This window comes from Alligator sinensis, unplaced genomic scaffold (genome assembly GCF_000455745.1).
Source record: "Alligator sinensis unplaced genomic scaffold, ASM45574v1 scaffold41_1, whole genome shotgun sequence".
In the NCBI taxonomy this organism is placed as follows: Eukaryota; Metazoa; Chordata; order Crocodylia; family Alligatoridae; genus Alligator; species Alligator sinensis.
In genome coordinates, this window is record NW_005841926.1 from 3,371,258 (window position 1) to 3,388,369 (window position 17,112).

Here is a 17,112-nt window from a genome sequence, read left to right on the forward strand (position 1 = left end):
ATACTCCAAGACTTTACTGAACAGCCAATGCCCCCATAGATAGTTGGTCACAGCCCTCTCACATACCAAGGAATGTGTCAATGCCTGTGGCAATGTTCTCCTCATCTGTGGGGGTCAGGGATGTGTACAGCATCCACAGGTAGCCCCTCCAGGCAGTGAAGGAGTTGCAGGGAAGCCCAGGCTTGGCTCCTGCACTGTCATAGCTCAGGATCCAATGCCAGATGTGCAGGTGAAGACAGGGTACCATTCTCATCCTCATCAGAAACGTTGTAATGGTTTGTGCACACATCAGTCTGTGCAAACAACTTGTCGTGCAGTACCCAGGGCATGTGCAACAGGGAGATGCTCAGAGTGCAGTGGTAGCACAGAGGGGGCTGGCTCCAGGGCACCTTCCTCAAGAGGATCCCTGCAGTGAGGGTAGGATTGCAGGCAGCTCCTCATCCTATTGTATGGGAGCCCCATGCCCCCAAAGCCTGGACACCATGGGCTAGATAGCAGCTCTGCAGAACGGTTGACCTGCAGAAGGAAGGGCAGGCAGTGGGGTCTGGAGCTGCAGCAGCAGGTGCTGCTAGGAGTCTGGCCTGTCCAGCCCTGAGAATAGGGAAGGGGAGGCAGGATACCTTTGGCCTGCCAGCCCCAGGGAGTGAGTGCAGATAGGAACTCAGCCAGCAGCTGCCTGAGCTTGCACACTTGACTGACCACGATCCTTGTAAATCTGTGCATGCCTGACCTCTGATCTGAGGCCAGTCACTGGAAGGCCTTTGGTACAGAGAATCTTACCTGAGAAATGTTGAAAATTCACACAATCAGCTTTTTTGTCATGGCTCTACAAGACCTGCAGCTGCATGCTCCAGAGAAGCTGCACTTGGCAGTCAAGATGAAGCATCAGAGTCACTGCTGCCCACAGCCAAGGTCCTTCAGATGTGCTGGACAGGACACTCCTCCTAGACTGCCTGGTCACAGCATTGGAGGACTGGCTGGCAGATACTCAGGCATGGTGGTTGGAAGACATGACCTGCCAGGACAGGTAGTGGGTGGAGGACGTGACCCATAAGGACATGTGGGACCGGTGTGAGGAGGCATGAGACTGGGTATACTGGAAGTTCTGGGTGCAGCTCCTGGCCCTGGAGTGTGAGCAGGAGCAGAATGCCATCCTGTCCCAGGCAGTGCAGGCCACAGATGATGACTGCTGGGTGTTGGACACTGTTCTGTTGGACACTGATAAGTCATCACCAGGGATCCTGTTTTTTTTCTGATTAAAAAAAACAAATCCTTAATCTTTGGATTTAAAAAAAGTAACCTCAAACCCACATTTATCCACACACACATACTAGTGGCATTTCATTTTGATCTTTGATAAATGTGGATTTTGGGTTACTTTTTTAATCCAAAGGTTGGGGATTTTTTTTTTTTAATCAGAGAAAACCAGGATCCCTGGTGATGACTTATCCAGGGGTAATGAGATCAGACCATAACATTAGATCCAGCTGGTCCCAATCAAGAGGCCAAGGCCCCAGGACAGTTGTGCAACCACCAGTGGAGGCCAGGGCACCAGGTGTGGGAGGCAGTGGCTGAATACTTCCTCATTTCCTACTGTAGTCCACTGGCACCACAGCCCATAGACCCCTCCACCCACCCCCCACCATGCTCACTGAAGACATGTCTCAAAAGAACAAGCGCTTATTCCTCTTACATCTCTCTCTTTCTATATATATATAGCAGTGTTTCATTTTTATCATGCAAAATTGTGGATTTTGGGTTACTTTTTTAATCTGAAAATTGGGGTTTGTTTGTTTGTTTTTAATCAGCGAAAACCAGGATCTTGGTCATCACCTGAACAGATGTCACCCGCAGCATGCCCAGAGTCATACTTAGGTCCTAACTGGCCCAAGTAAGGCATTCAGAGAAGCCAATCCCCAAAAGCCACAGGCATCAAACCTCACCCACTCTAGCCCTTAAAAGCCAGATCCAGTCTGCAGTCTCCTTTCTGGGCAAAGACAAAAGTTCTTGCTCCTGACCTTCTGTGTGTTTTTTTGATGGCTTTCTGGTCCTGCCTCCTGGCTTTGACTCTGGTTTCTTATTCTGGTAAGACCCATGGTATTCCATGATTCTGGTTCTCCGCCTTTGATTCTGACTTGACCTTAAGCTTATGGCTTCTGATCCTAGTTAACCCTTTTGTTCACCTTGTGTTTGCCAATGGTTTTTGACCCCATTTTGTTCTGACTTTGGCTCTGGTTCCCAACTTCAATTCTGATGCCAGACCATTCTGTAATCCCCTGCTGTCTGAACAGCAGATATGGACTGAAACCATATTTCGGGTTTCTTAACACCAGGCCCAGGGAAGAGTGGATGACACTAGAGAATGTCAATACATAATCACTGATATCCAGGGTTTAGCTGCAACTTTACTTTAACCCAAGATGGTTAGAGATTAATTTAAAGCAAAACACAATCCAAAGTAAAAAAAAAAAAAAAAAATGTCTATGGTGAGAGCTTATATAAATCTAGACACAAAGATTTTACATGAGGTCTTCACCCATTTTAAGTCACTCATACATTGGCAGACTGATATAAAGCAGCCCAGGTGTGATTGTGAATCTGGTCAATTTATCTATTTGTTTTCAGTACATCCACTGTAGTTATTTTGATGGCAAAGAGAATTAATTCATTTGAATGTACAATTCCAGTTTATGTATACAATTACAGCAATTGTATGTATTAATGAAGGTATGCTTCAGGAGAGGCATATGACTACATGTATATTGGGGCAAGGACCTCAGGCAACTTCTAAAATAAGTCTAGCCCCATATTCGGATGATAAATGCCAACAAGACACAAGCCAACAACATGAAATTTGTTTTATCTTGACATTGTGTGTAAACAGAATTTTTTTTTACTTTTGACTTTTGTTTAAATGGAAGTTAAGACAAGATGTGAATTGCATGATGAGAATCTGTAAAATTTTGTATCTTTCAGCTCTAGCCAAGCATAATCATAAGCTCCTAGAAGGCATGTTGAATGACCACTTGTCACAAAAAATTTTTCAGCATCTTTTCAGTATCAAATTACGGTAAAACACTGTGACAACTCCAAGTTTTCAAATACAAGTTGTTTTTAAAAAGAAAAGAAAAAACAAACTGTAAAAAGATATTTAAAAGAACTTCCCAAATAGCTACTACATTACACAAGGAAGTTTAGGCAAAAAAGGTATATGAAAGGCCCAACTTTTACAGTTAGTATTTTGAGTAAAAGAATGTAGAATTTTTTTATTAAGGTCTCACCACTTAAAACCAATAGAAGTTTCCCCAGTCTGTATGTGAAAAGGACTGAACACTAAAAATTAAAATGTTCTAGGTAGGTCTGGTAATATTTTTGTTCACATATACACACAAAGGGTGCCATTCTATTCTTTCCTGACTATTTTTGGGTCACCTACATGGTATTATTGGTACGAATGCTTATTTCAAATGCATAAGACTGTGGCAGAGATTGGACATTGTGGCAGTCAAGTGGCAAGGCCGGAAGGCCGGGCTGTGGCCAGTAGCCCGAAACGGTGGGGGGGTACTAGTGACGCTTGGAGTGGAATTAGGCACCGGAGCATATTGGTTGAACAAAAAGATTGCTTTACTCACACCGCTGATGGTCACAGTGCAGGACGAAAACTGACTTAGATTACAGTTGCAAGATTCACTAGGTCGGTCTGCAGAGGTGTTCGGGCAGAGGTATTCGGGCAGGCAGTCATCGGTTTCACGTTTAAATTTGGTCGGTGACGGGGAGTTCCTGGTGGGTGATCAGTCTGCCAGGTTGCCTCTGAGGAGGTGTTCTCTGAGGTCTCTGATTTGCTAGGTCGGATGCTCAGAGACCTCCAACTCCAAGGTGTATGCGGAGTTCTTCTTACAGTTTACTTTCCCACGTGCTTAGAGCTCTCCAACTTGGGCGGAAACTGCTCTTAACTTTTATATGGCTAGCAAGCCAATCGCTAGTCACTACGTGTGAATAATTTAGAACTGGCCAATGAGTGTGTGCGAATTTGCATAAGGTGGGTGGGAACTTTTTTTTCTAAGCTGTAATTTTCCACTACTGTAGCATTTGGTTACTGGGTTCAGGCACAGCGGAATTTTCCACCGTGACCCAGTCACTGCCACCAGAATGATTGACAGCAAAACTGTGCCATATGTATCAAACCAATGGAATTTTCCTCTGTGCTATACCATTTCTCCTCTGTGCTATACCAATTCTCCTCTGTGCTATAGGCATCTAATTAATGGGTTCTGACAGACATATGCATGGGGACCTTCCTGAATTTTTGCCCCCAGTAGCTGAATGTCTAGTGCACTTACCTAGGAAGCCTGAGATCAAGGTTCTGGGCCTTACCTCATCCAGAGGGAGTTTGAATTTGAGTTTCTGACTTCCTAGCACAGTGCTTTAACTGCCACACTATCCAAAGACTTGTCTGATTATCCTTTTGAAGTGAAGCCACTGCCCCTTGCATTTAATAGTCATTGGAAAAATGGAGAGCAGTACAGGGAAGAAGCTTCTGCCCCATATTAGTCATTAGGGTTCCTTGTTTTCTCCGACTAATATGTGTTTCATTTTAGTCATGGAAAAATGAGGATTTGGGGTTCCTTTTTTTTTACCAAAAATGTTTTTTTTTTTTTTTAAATCGGAGAAAACCAGGATCCTTGTTAATCAGGCAGGGGGCAGCAGGCATCTCAGTGAGTAACACTTCTCCTGGCTTGTTGTTTTCTTACCAGCCACATGCATTTCCTACTTACTTCACAAGGAGGCCAGTTTCAAAGGCACTAGGCAGAAGGAAGTAGATAGTACCTGTCCTCTAATGTAGTGGCTGAAGTACTATACTGGGAACTCAGAGAGAGCTTGGTTCAAATTCCCTCTAGGTCAAATGCCTAAACCCAGTTTTCCAGAAACATGCTCAAGCCATTCAGCTACTGGATAAAAAACACAGGAAGACATATTTCCTCTGTTCCTGAATCTAAGTTCTTTTAGTCATGTGTCCCCCCAAGTGATACCTACAATATTATTGGGCACACAGTGGCAATGCATAGACAGTGCACAGGGGTGCATGTGCACCCCCTGTCAGCCAGTGCTCCTCGTTTAGGCAATGGGTGGGGGGGCATGCAGGAGTGCCGATGCCCCCTCTGCGAGCACTGGCCTGAATGAAGTAAATAATAATGAAGTGGCTGTAGTGCTCCTGAAAATGGCTGTGTCCATTTCTGGGAACTCCTTGGCCACTTTCAGGTGAGTTGCGATTGGCCGCGAGATTGGCCACAGGGGGACCCCCTCCCCGGTCAACAAGATTGGTTGTGGGGACCACCCCAGTCACTGACTGGTCACTGGGTGGGGGGACATACCCCCCCAACTCAGATGGCTCCAGTTGCCCATGTGGTCACATATGTGCCCTATAGCAGACTGTGCATGCCCAGTCTATCTGTGTAGGTAGTTATCTATGTGTGTAGATGCATGTGGACTGGAATAGAATTTTAACCTGCACTTAAGTGCCCAAAAATGGCACATAGATGACCAAATGTGGTCACTTTGAAGATCAAGAAGGGAAGAGAAGGCCCTGAAATTTTTAAATGATGCATTTCTATACTATCTTTTTATATGACCCATTGTATAATGGTACAAGTGGCATAGAAGTAACTAGGCTTGTTAATTTAATAAGAAACATTACCAGTTTAAAACCCAAATTATTAGCTTTTATTTTCATGAAATTTGTGTTAAATTATGGAATCATCATATTCCATCTACTCAGCTTCGCGCTGCTGCTATCAAATACTTCTTGCAATTGTGGAAAACATAATCCCACTTATGGTAGTGATTGACAACGGTACATTTTAAGTATTTTAAAAACTTTCTTAATTTTAGCAACTAATGGATATTTCTCTTGCTTTCTGTCAGGAATTAAATTTGCAAGTAAATAGTCGGATTTTCTGAATAACTCCACTTGAGCTATTTGGAATAAATATAATATATAAAATTATCTTGTTTTATCTTAATGTTCATAGTTTTGTAGACAATAGTGTGGTAGTCAGTCAAATACTGAACTATGTTTTGGCAGATTTGGATATGAATTTCTTGGGTGTCATCATGACAAAATAGTGATTCTTGAACTAGAAGTACAAATGAATAATAAACAGATAAATATGTAGTGAACAAAGCCCTTCAGTTTTACATTGGTTTACTAAAACTGTCTCAATCAGATTCTGAAACCTTAGTAATACTAATCATTAGTACAAATTAGCAACTTCCTCTGTGAGTAGTCTCATTTACATCACTAAGCATGTCTCCATGAGGAGGAATGTCTGTTTCCCCAGGGACAAATATCAGTGGCACAATATGTGCAGCTGCTGTTTGTCCCTGGGGAACTCCCATGCATGCACACTGGCACATGGCACATTGCCCTGGGTCGGGTAGGGAAGGTTGAGGCCAGCACTTGGATTGGCCCCAGAAAACTTACCTGGGACCCTCCAGGGGCTAAAGCCACGGCAATCCCAAAGTAGGGAGCCTGGCCAGCAGCTGGAGTGTTACTGCAGCTGGTCAGGCTCCAGTTTCAAGTGGTGAATGCTGCCATCGTTTGCACAGCTCTGGTTTTTTTAGGTGCAGGTCAAAATCCCGTGCTGCAAATTAGCAACATGGAGAACACCTACGTATGTGGTGCAAGTAGTGTGCAGCGTGTACATACACTCATCCATACGCACCCAGTTAGTCTCCTATTTAAGTTATCAGCTTCTCAAAAATAACGGATATCAAAATGTGGCTTTCTCCTTACTTTTTTTTTTTTTTAATTAGGAAAAAAAAAGAATCCAGAGTTGTGTCAATTCTATAGACAGGTATATATCCTAAAGGCCTGGGAATCAGGACATTTTGGGTCACATATATTCTTATTCTGTTCTTAAGAATGTATTAAGCGCCAAAGGAAATAACCCATGAATTTATATTAAATCAACATATTCACAAATGCTGTGCTTTGAGAAAAAGCTACATTGATTCAACCAAAAAGACACTTTTTAAAATTGGATCATATATCTACTACCTAACAACACAGTATAACTATTTAATTTTATTTAATTTTTAACATGTATTAAATCTTTAAATTGAGGAGATTTATATAGATCTCTAGTTCAGCCTCAGTCCTATACTCATGTATATAAGTGCTAGTAGAATTGGGAAAACATTTACAGTACTGTTTGGACCCCTAGGGAGATGGAGATCAGAAGGATCAAAAGAAAAAATTGCATGCTTTAAGAAAAATCAGATGAGTAAAAACCTAGTCCCATCTTACACATTTACTTAAATACAGTTATAGAGTATAATAGCAAAATGTGTATTATCAATCAATTCTGATCTATTTTAGGCATTTGAAGTTTCTAAGACCATCTATCATAATAGTAACTTCCTTCCTGTGTTATATATATATCCTTCACTGAATTAAAAAAAAGAGAGAGAGAGGTTATTGATAAAACAATCAGCAGTTGTGAAGAAAAAAATGATCAGATCCATTAAAAAAAAAAGTAAATCCCTGTCTTTAGCTTCTAGAAATAAATACCAAGAAAATGTATTTTTTTTTTCCTCTAACCTAGGATATAATATACTATAATATTAAAAATTATTCACAATGCTTTGATATTTCTATACCATAGTTGTCTGTTGATAATTTGCTAATCAGTGTTTTAAAAAAGAACTCATGTAGCAGAACTTTAATAACATGTCGTTATCAGAAACTCAAGTTAATTTCTGTCAGTCACTTACATAAGGAAAAAAAGCACACGAGAATCTTCTGAACAACTATACATGTTTATGACATAATATAAAATATCTAAGCAGAATCTACAAGCAATGTTCTCCTAGGGTAAAATTCTGTCGCTGCAGAACTAAGACTAGAAAACATTTCAGTCCTACTCAAATCCTATTTTTAGAATGAAATGCTGCCTTTGGCCTTATTTTGGTGATATTCTTTAGTCCACAGTAAGCTAATTCTTGTGAACATACACTTACACTCAATACACAGATTTAATGGAAATCAGAATACCTCTAGTTATCCACAACTATGGACTGGTTTGCAGAATCAAGACCATGCTCTGTCCTCAAACAGACAGATCTCTCATTGACTTCATTGACAGCAAGTGCATCTACATGAGACACTACATTGCTGTAGCAGTGATAAGTGGAAGGAAAAGGCTGGAGTACATTCTTTTTGTAACAGTTGCCTAAGATAGCTTATGTGCAGTAGAGTATTTAAGGGTGGGCAGCTTTTTTTTTTAAGTATAGGGGACCTAAACTGCCTAAAGTGGTGTTCTGCACTACCCAAAGATAGGCATACTTTACTATTTGGTTTGACATGTCTACATGCAATGGATGAGGCATCTGCAATCATTGGGACTGGGATTTGAGAATTAGAGAAGATTGTTCCTGTCTGTCTTGGATTTGCTGTCTGATTTAAGGGGAAACCCTTAAACCAACATTTTCCAACCTGTATGCATATAGTTAGAGTTTTAAATTAATGGATATGATACCTATATAAGTAGTCTGATCTTCACAGGTGTTGGACACACAAAGCAATCATAGATTCAAATTTAAAAAATAATTACCACTGAACAAAAAAGGCCAAATCCTATATCAACGTAACATGTGTGGGTGCTACTTATATATCCAAATATAGCTACAAAGGAGCCATTTTTGGTACGCACGCATATTTTGTAATGCATTTTCACCTATATAGCTCTGTTCCCCATACACATTCCTTTTTGAGCATACCCAGAAATATCCACTCTGGCCACAGGGTCTAGTGGTGGAATAAAATTACCCAGATAGGGGTATAACTAAATGTAAGTACCAGAAAGTGTAACCATAGAAAAAAATGTGAGTAGCAAATATGTGATGTCAAAAGAGGAAGAGGATCCTTTCACTGCACAGTAGTTATATTGAATCTGGATCACTGAGCAGCTGAGAGGGGAAGATGTGTTGAGTGAGGAGAAATACATGCCAGAACAAATGTGGCTCAGTGACATCTGACACTGTCCTGGAAAGCAAGGTTCTGTCCCCTATCCGGCAATGGCTTTCCTGAAACCAGAGTATAATATAAAATGAACAAAGAGCAGTAGTGCAGCCATTCCAAGTCAATGTCCATTTCATTTATCCACAGTCACTCTGCTTTGCTCCTAGTTCCTGATATTTTCCCTCATGGGCTTCCCAGCTGTAAAGCTGCAAAACAATTGCTGGGGAGTGCTCTGAACAATGCCTAGTCCATGGCTTGGTGACTAGAGCACTTTGCTGGGAAGTGAGAACTATAGGTGCAAACCCCTTCCACGTGAGGGAGCCTAGAACCTGAGCCTGTGTAAGGCTCATAGACATTAAACTTTTGGACTAAAAGGTGAGATGGACATCCTCCTTCCCCTAATTCAGTTACTACTTATTTTCTTAAACTACCTTTTTTTAGAGAATTTGTAGTTTAATGCCTACTCTGGCAATTATTTTCCATCATACTGCACACATGGTCATTGTGGAGCTTTCTAAGCATGCCAAAAAACTAAATCCGGGAGGAACAAATTCCTCATCTAATGCAATGTTAAGGTTGTCCTATGAAAATAAGAACTGCCAAAGCTAATGTTCCAGGAACAATGTTAATGCATGTTCACCAAGGTTCTGCTGACACTGAATATTTCCACTGAACCATGCTGTTTAACTAGCACTGAGTAACATTTTCCAATTTAATTGTTATAAAACATGTGAAAACAAATAGGCCTCTAGATATTGTGTGACATTTGAATATCTGACTCATCATGCCACTTAGATTGCTATTCCCATCTGAAATAATCCACTGGCTAAGAAACATAGGACTGCAATAGCACTGAATAACAAGAGTGAACTCATGCCCTCCAGTTCCCAATGCATAACTCACACATATCTGAAAGGCCTCTTCTAGTCAGATAAAAAGCACCAAATCATTTCTTCAAGTGTCATGTCCACAAGCATTACTAAGGGTGTAAACACTGACAATTCTACCCTTCTTCATCTCTTCCAGATAGCTACGGAAGCTAAAAAGAAAAGAAAACATATGCACATACAGGCAAGTGCACGTGCACACACATACAAAATGACCACAAGAAATTGGCTCTTCTCATTCCCAGTCATTATTAATCAACAGCTGGTACATGTAAGACTTAATGTTCATCTTCATAGATTTTTATTTTACTCATGGCAGAATATTTCCTTTTTCTATATCTTCTTTATATACAGCAGCAAGGGAATAATGAACACCTGCTAACAGCACACATTAGCAACCTCTGTTAGGGTTTTTTGACCCATTACCAGAAAATTTAAGTTAGGTCTGCTTGATCATAGAATTATAGAAAAGTAGTTTTGGAAGTGACCTCTAGAGGTCATCTAGTCCAACATCCTGCCTGAAGCAGGATTATCCCTATATAAACCATCCCATTCAAATCCTTATCTGACCTTTTACTAAAACTGCAAATCAACCCTGCCACACAATTACAAAGCATAACATCTTAACCTGCCACTGGTAAAGCAGGGAGAGAACAGTGGTCAGTTTTCTGCTGCTACAAAAGTTTAAATGAACTGAAGAGAGCCAAGGAAGAGGTTTATCCCTCTTCTTTGTGGCAGCCCTTCAGATATTTGAAGATTGTTATCATATTACCTATTAAGCATCTGATATGATCAACAAGTGAAATTCAAAGTTTTTATGCATTTTTGCCTTTCAAGTGTACAGATCTTGGCCTGAAATTATATGATTGTACATATAACATGATAATTTTCTCCCTTCCCTCCATTCTTCTCAATTAACTTGATTGTGTTGAGAAAGTTTTCTTTAAAAATGGGATGCTTTTCCATGATTAAAATGGAACGCCACTATATGTCTCTCTCTCTCTCTCTCTCTAGATATGTATATATGTATATAGATAGATAGATATGTAGAAATATAGATATAGATAGATATGGATATAGATATGTATACATGTATGCATGTATTGGTGTTTCATTTTAAGCATAGAAAAATATAGATTTTGGGTTACTTTTATTTAATCAAAAATGTGGGCATTTTTTTATCGGACAAAACCAGGATCTCTATTACTTAGTGCCAACTGTCCAGTGAGGGACATGTGTAGACGTGTCCAGTGTTGATATATTCAGCTCCAGTCCACTGAACTTCAAGAGGTTGGAAAACAATCCAACATAGGAAATATCTGAACATTAAAAAAATATATTTTTGTGGGGGAAGGAGACAACAAACAGTTGGATTAAAACAAAACAACAAAAGCAAAGCTTTTGGTTTTTTTGAGACAGAGCCTTCACATTGCTGCCTTCACACTTTCAGGTCAATAGTTTTTTCTAGAGTTAGGGGCACATTCTGGCTATACCTCAAGGAGGAACAAGTAAAGTTGAATAGCAAAGTTGCGATTGAAGATGACATCTTTCATTACTAACACTACTTGGTAATGTTGGCCAATTTTGAAATCAGACAGTTAATTTTCACATAATTTCAACAAACCAAAGGGGCATCTGATTTTAGTTAAAAGGAAACAGTAAGCTGGCAAGATCTACAATTTTTTTTTTCCTCCTGAGGAGGAACAGAACTAATCCACCACTAAGATATCTATGTGTAAAAATATATGGTATTTTAAATCACTAAAGAGAATCCTACTTTATTCTGTGCAACTGTCACCAAGACTATAGGATATCTAGGTTTCTTATGAATCTTCATTGTAGCCTACTGTGCATGCTCAGAAATTATTTCTTCTAAGGCAAGGCTGGTCAACTACATTTATGCTCTGTTCCCATAATTAGAGCAGAGGAGGGAGGTCCACCCACCTTTTAATTCAGAAACATGGTTAAAATACTTGTCCAGGAAGGGTTCTAAGCCCTTTTTATCCAGAAAGGATTTGAATCCATATCTTCTACTTCCCTGTAAAATTCCCTAACTACCACATATCCTCAGGAAAGGCTTAAGATATCCTCCATACCTTTTGTAAAAGTTGGGGAAATAGGCAGCCAAGAGCAAAAGAAATATGGGGTGAAAGGGTTCTCACCTCTGTTCCCTGCTGTTTCTGAATTTTAGCAAATTAATCTCTTATAAAGAAGTACAGTAGAGACAACTTTGGTTGTTAACATCATCCATACAATTTTAGACTTCATTAACCCCCCCCCCCCGCACCCCAATCTTTCTCAAAATAGGAAATTAGAATTAAGTTGATACATGGAGTGGTTACTGGCACTATATGTTCCTTTGTGATGACTAGGTGAACCGTGGCACTTTTAAGATGGAAGTTGTGACTCTCTAAAGCACATATTTATTATTTGTAACAGTAAGGGACAATTTTCTACTAGCTTTCAACACTTTCCTACCTAGGGATTGGCTTATAGCATTTCATGATGCACTGACAATTTTTTCCCACCTTGCAAATGTTTAATTCTCATCACTCTGGCCATGTCCAGATGAGTATAGCAGTGTGGTAGTGGTGCCGTGAATCTGCAATACCACATACTGCACATTCAGCTATACTGCACAATGCAAGGCAGCAGCACAGGGGTTTTCCTGGACCTGAGGAGATCCTGGGGTCAAAAGAACCCGCACAAAAAAGTGGAGCAGTACACACAAGAACAGCACACACTGCCAAAAATCTGAGCCTGGCTGGCCAGAGCTACTCTCTGGCTGCCAGCTGGGCTCCAAGTGGCATGATCACTGCTCCTGAAGCCCCAGGATGTGTCCAGGACCCCAGGTAAAGCTGCTGGAGTCAGTCCAATGCTGGCACCAGCCTCCCCTACCCCACCAAGGGTAACCTGCCACACGCCAGAGGGAGTGTGGCACATGCATTCTCCATGGACAAGTAGCAGTGGCACAAAGTGTGCCACTGCTTCTTGTCCCCAGGGAAACATATGTCTATGCTCATGTAGATGTGGCCTCTGATTTTAAGTTTAATGTCAGAAAAATTCTCATTAGATGCATCTGACTTTTTCTGAGAGCTCTTCACAAAGGGTGGAGCTTGCTTCAATCTATGAATCTTGCAATGTAGGCTGAATTAGTCAGGTCAATGATGCAGAATAGCTCCTCATCTTCTCTGGCTGAACTGCCCCCAGAGAGATCTAATTATATAATTCACTTGTTATTCTTAAATCTAGTCTTATGTATGTAGCTCACTGTGCGCTATGATTATTCATTCTAATTTAATGCTTGTGATTGGGATTATATCAGGGAATTATTTTTAATCATAGCTCAAATCCTAATATAATATAATTTTTTTACCTCTTCAAACCATGTTGAAAATTCTAAATAAAAAGCTTGTATATTTTAAAAAACAATTCCATATGAAACTGTAATAATTACAAACTGATATTTTTTCTTGTTGCTATGCATCAGCTTTGAAAATTCTATCACTTTTCTTCTCCTTCCCACCTATTTATTACTGCAATAGAAAAATGCTGAGAACATGATGAGGCCTACAGTTTCAAAGGACAGTTAAATCCACTAAATTGCACTAGAAATAGAGAAGGCAGAAGGTGATCAAACAAGAAAACACAGAATTCATTAAGGCTTGCAGAAAAGCAAAAATAACACCAGTGAAGTCAACCTTAGTCAAAGAGGTTAAGGGAAATAAGAGGCACTTTTACAGCTCAAGCATAAAGGAGCATAGTGCTAAAGAGAAATCAAGGACACAACTAAATGAGGAAAGAAATAATCTCAAGAATTATTTTAATATAACTGATCTTTATTCATTCAGTATTTAGTAAGAAAAAATGAAGGAAGGGGTATGGATACACAGTTTGAGGAAACGAACTGGATGCATAAAAAGCCCCCAAACCTGGGAAAGTGCATTAATTTGTTTTGTTTTTTGGATTAAAAACTGCACAAGAGAGACCCTCAGAAAAATAGTTAATAGCTTGGTGGTCATAATTGTTATCTGAGATGTGGGAAAGCAAGATTCAATTAATTAATTAGGTGTAACAGCTTACTTTAAGTTGTATGATCACAGACCAAGAGTGCTGAGAACTACTCAGGGACCCTGATATAAGTAACTGAGGGTGGGGGGAGGGGCAGGTAGGATTTGGAAAGCCAGCAGGTCTATGGAGGGGTGAAAAATCTGCAGAGGGGACCTTGGGTCTGTGTGGGGAGTTTCTGGCTGTGGGTAGAGTGGTTGGGAAACTCAAAATAGCCTGTCAGGGTTGGGGGAGGGGTAGAAAGAGTACAGCTCTGGGATTGGAGTCTGTGGTTGGACTTTCCCAGCCTCAGGGCTGTTCTTCAAACCTGTGCAGGCATTCACTGAATTAGGTTAATTTAGGGGTTTTCAACCTTTTTGGATCAGCGTACCCCCAGAGGTCGGATGTGGAGCAGTGTATCCCCAGTGGCCAGATGTGGCACAGGAGCTGCCCGCCTGCCCAGACACGGAACAAGAAGGGGAGGGGAGTGGGGGTGGTGTGTGGCTGGATAAGGAGCAGGGTGGGGGGCTGGCAAGCAGCTGAACATGGAATGGTGGCAGGAGTTGTGTTCGAGCTTCCCCTGCTCTCCGTGTTCAGTTGGGTGGGTGGCACCTGTGCAGCAGCATGGGATGATGCTTGGCAACACTTAGATTGGAAATACCATTTTTGTCTTGATTTAAGATCTCCAAACTTCTGCACAGATGGGCATTAAAAGCACCTACACACGAACAGCAGGGCTGCTCTGATGCATTTTAATTACAGTGCATTGAAGCAGACTCAATTAATTCAATTAATTGAGTCTGTTGGAGCATGGTAATTACTGTGCTCCAGCAGATTCCAACGTTCTGTGTATCAGCGACTCTGCACTGAAAAGTGGCAGTGTAGGTATGCTGGTACATGAGATGCTCTGGGCACTTTAATTAGAGTGGCTCTTGGAGCCACTCTAATTAAAGTCTCCCCTCCCCTTGCACTCCCAGAGCATGTATATAAATATCCTTAGATTTACCTAATCCTAGTTAGGTTGATCTAAATGTAATTTCTGTACATATCCTTTGAGCTCTTTTGCTTTGTATATATTTAGTTGGTTGGTGGGAGAAGGCAAGGGGGAGAAAGAGTCAAAAGAAGCAAATTATATGATCTAATGCAGCAGTTCCCAATCTGTGGTATGGGTGCAACCAGCGGTATGCAGATGGCCTGTCAGTTGAATTAACAGATTTATTATAATTATTTTATATGACAAAAATCTGCTGGTGGTACTTAAGTTTGAAGTGAAAAATGTGCTGGTGGTACTTAAGGTTGTATCATTTTAAATTGGTAGTGTGCAATCTGTCATAGTTTAGAAACCAGGGTCAAAAACAAAGCAAAACAAAAGAAAATAAAACCCCTCTGTGTTAGAGCAGGCATCAAACCTCATTGCCAAGTTTGGCTGTTCAGCTTTCTGATATATAGGAACATGTTTTCTCTCCCTGCTTCAGATAACTAAATCTTTCAAATTATGCAACTAATAGGGATGGTTGTCATTCACTTTATAGTACTAGTTCTTTCCCATTACATTGTTCAACAGTGCACTGGATTAGACTGCCACTCCATGGATGCATCCCCACAAGCACACACCTGCAGGGAGGGTGATATATAGAAGTCTTTGATCAGCTTTATGACAACCTATATTTAGTATCTTTGTACCTGTACATTATTAAACAGTCTTTAATTTGAGAAATACCTACTATTTATTCCTATAGTGTGAAATTACATAGGCAATTAATGTGATGAAATAAACTCCACCACATTTCATTCTGGAGTCAGCTACTCCTGGGCACAATATTTACATGTGCACCTGGGATTGCAGCAGTTGGAGTCAGGGTGGAGCACCTCTGAGCTAGCAGAGACCCCAGGAAGTCATTCCTGGAACTGGGGAGGGGGAAGAGGGGAGGGACTGGCTGGGGCACAAGAGCGCTACAGTTTGGGGCTAGCCAGCAGGGGCCAGTGCCAGTCACGGCCTGCACATGCATTTGATTGCATGTAAGTACCCTGCCATAGCACTAGGAGGAAAAACCACCAGGTCCTTGTCATCAGGGATTCCATCCTCAAGTGAATGGAGGGTCCCATCTGCCGACCCGACCCCATGGCATGCAAGGTCTGCTACATGCCTGGGGCTTGGATCCATGATATCACAGAGAGGATCCTAGCCTATATTCAACCCTTGGACCAGTACCCTATGGTTCTTATCCATATGGGAATGAATGACACAACCAGGGGCAACCCAGACCACATCATGAAGGACTTTGAGGCCTTGGGAGCCAAGCTCAAGGAGACAGGGGTGCAGGTGGTATTCTGCTCTAGTCTCCCAGTAAGTAGGCGTGGATGGCGACACAAGGCCTGAATTGGCGAGGTTAACTGGTGGCTACAGAGTTGGTGTGGCCAGGCAGGCTTCGGGTTCTTGGACAATGACCCATACTTTCACACAGGAGACATACTTAGGAGGGATGGGCTACATCTCTCCCCTAAAGGCAAGCATGTCTTTTCTTCCAGATTGGCTGATCTCATATGGCGTGCTTTAAAATAGCTTCACCGGGAGATAGGTCCACAGGAGGACACCTCCCAACCAAGACAGATGACAAGCACAAGGAGAACCCGGGTAAGTGACAAGGGTCTGGATAGTCCTAAGAATAAGGGGGTGGTGCATGCACCAATACAAGGCCTTAACTGCTGCTACACTAATGCTTGTAGCATGGGAAATAATCAGGAGAAACTCACCCTCTGGATAGCTAGTACAAACCCAAATGTAGTAGGGCTCACAGAACCCTGTTGGGATTCATCCCATGACTGGGCAGCAAACATTAGGGGCTACAAACTATACAGGTGGGATAGAATGGGCAGGAAAGGTGGGGGGGTGTCACTCTATGTCAAAGAGCAATGCACATCCTCAACTAACAGGATGGGATCAGAGGAGAGGCAGGCTGAAGTGCTCTGGGTCAGAATACAGGAGGGTCGTGGGGAAAGAGGCTTAACGGTGGGGGTCTACTACAGACCACCCAACCAAGGGGAACAGCTGGACCATGAATTCTTGGGCCAGCTTGTGGAGGTACTTAAGGCAAGGGATGTAGTCATCATGGGTGATCTAAATTACCTGGACATCTGCTGGGAGGAGCAGTCAGCCAG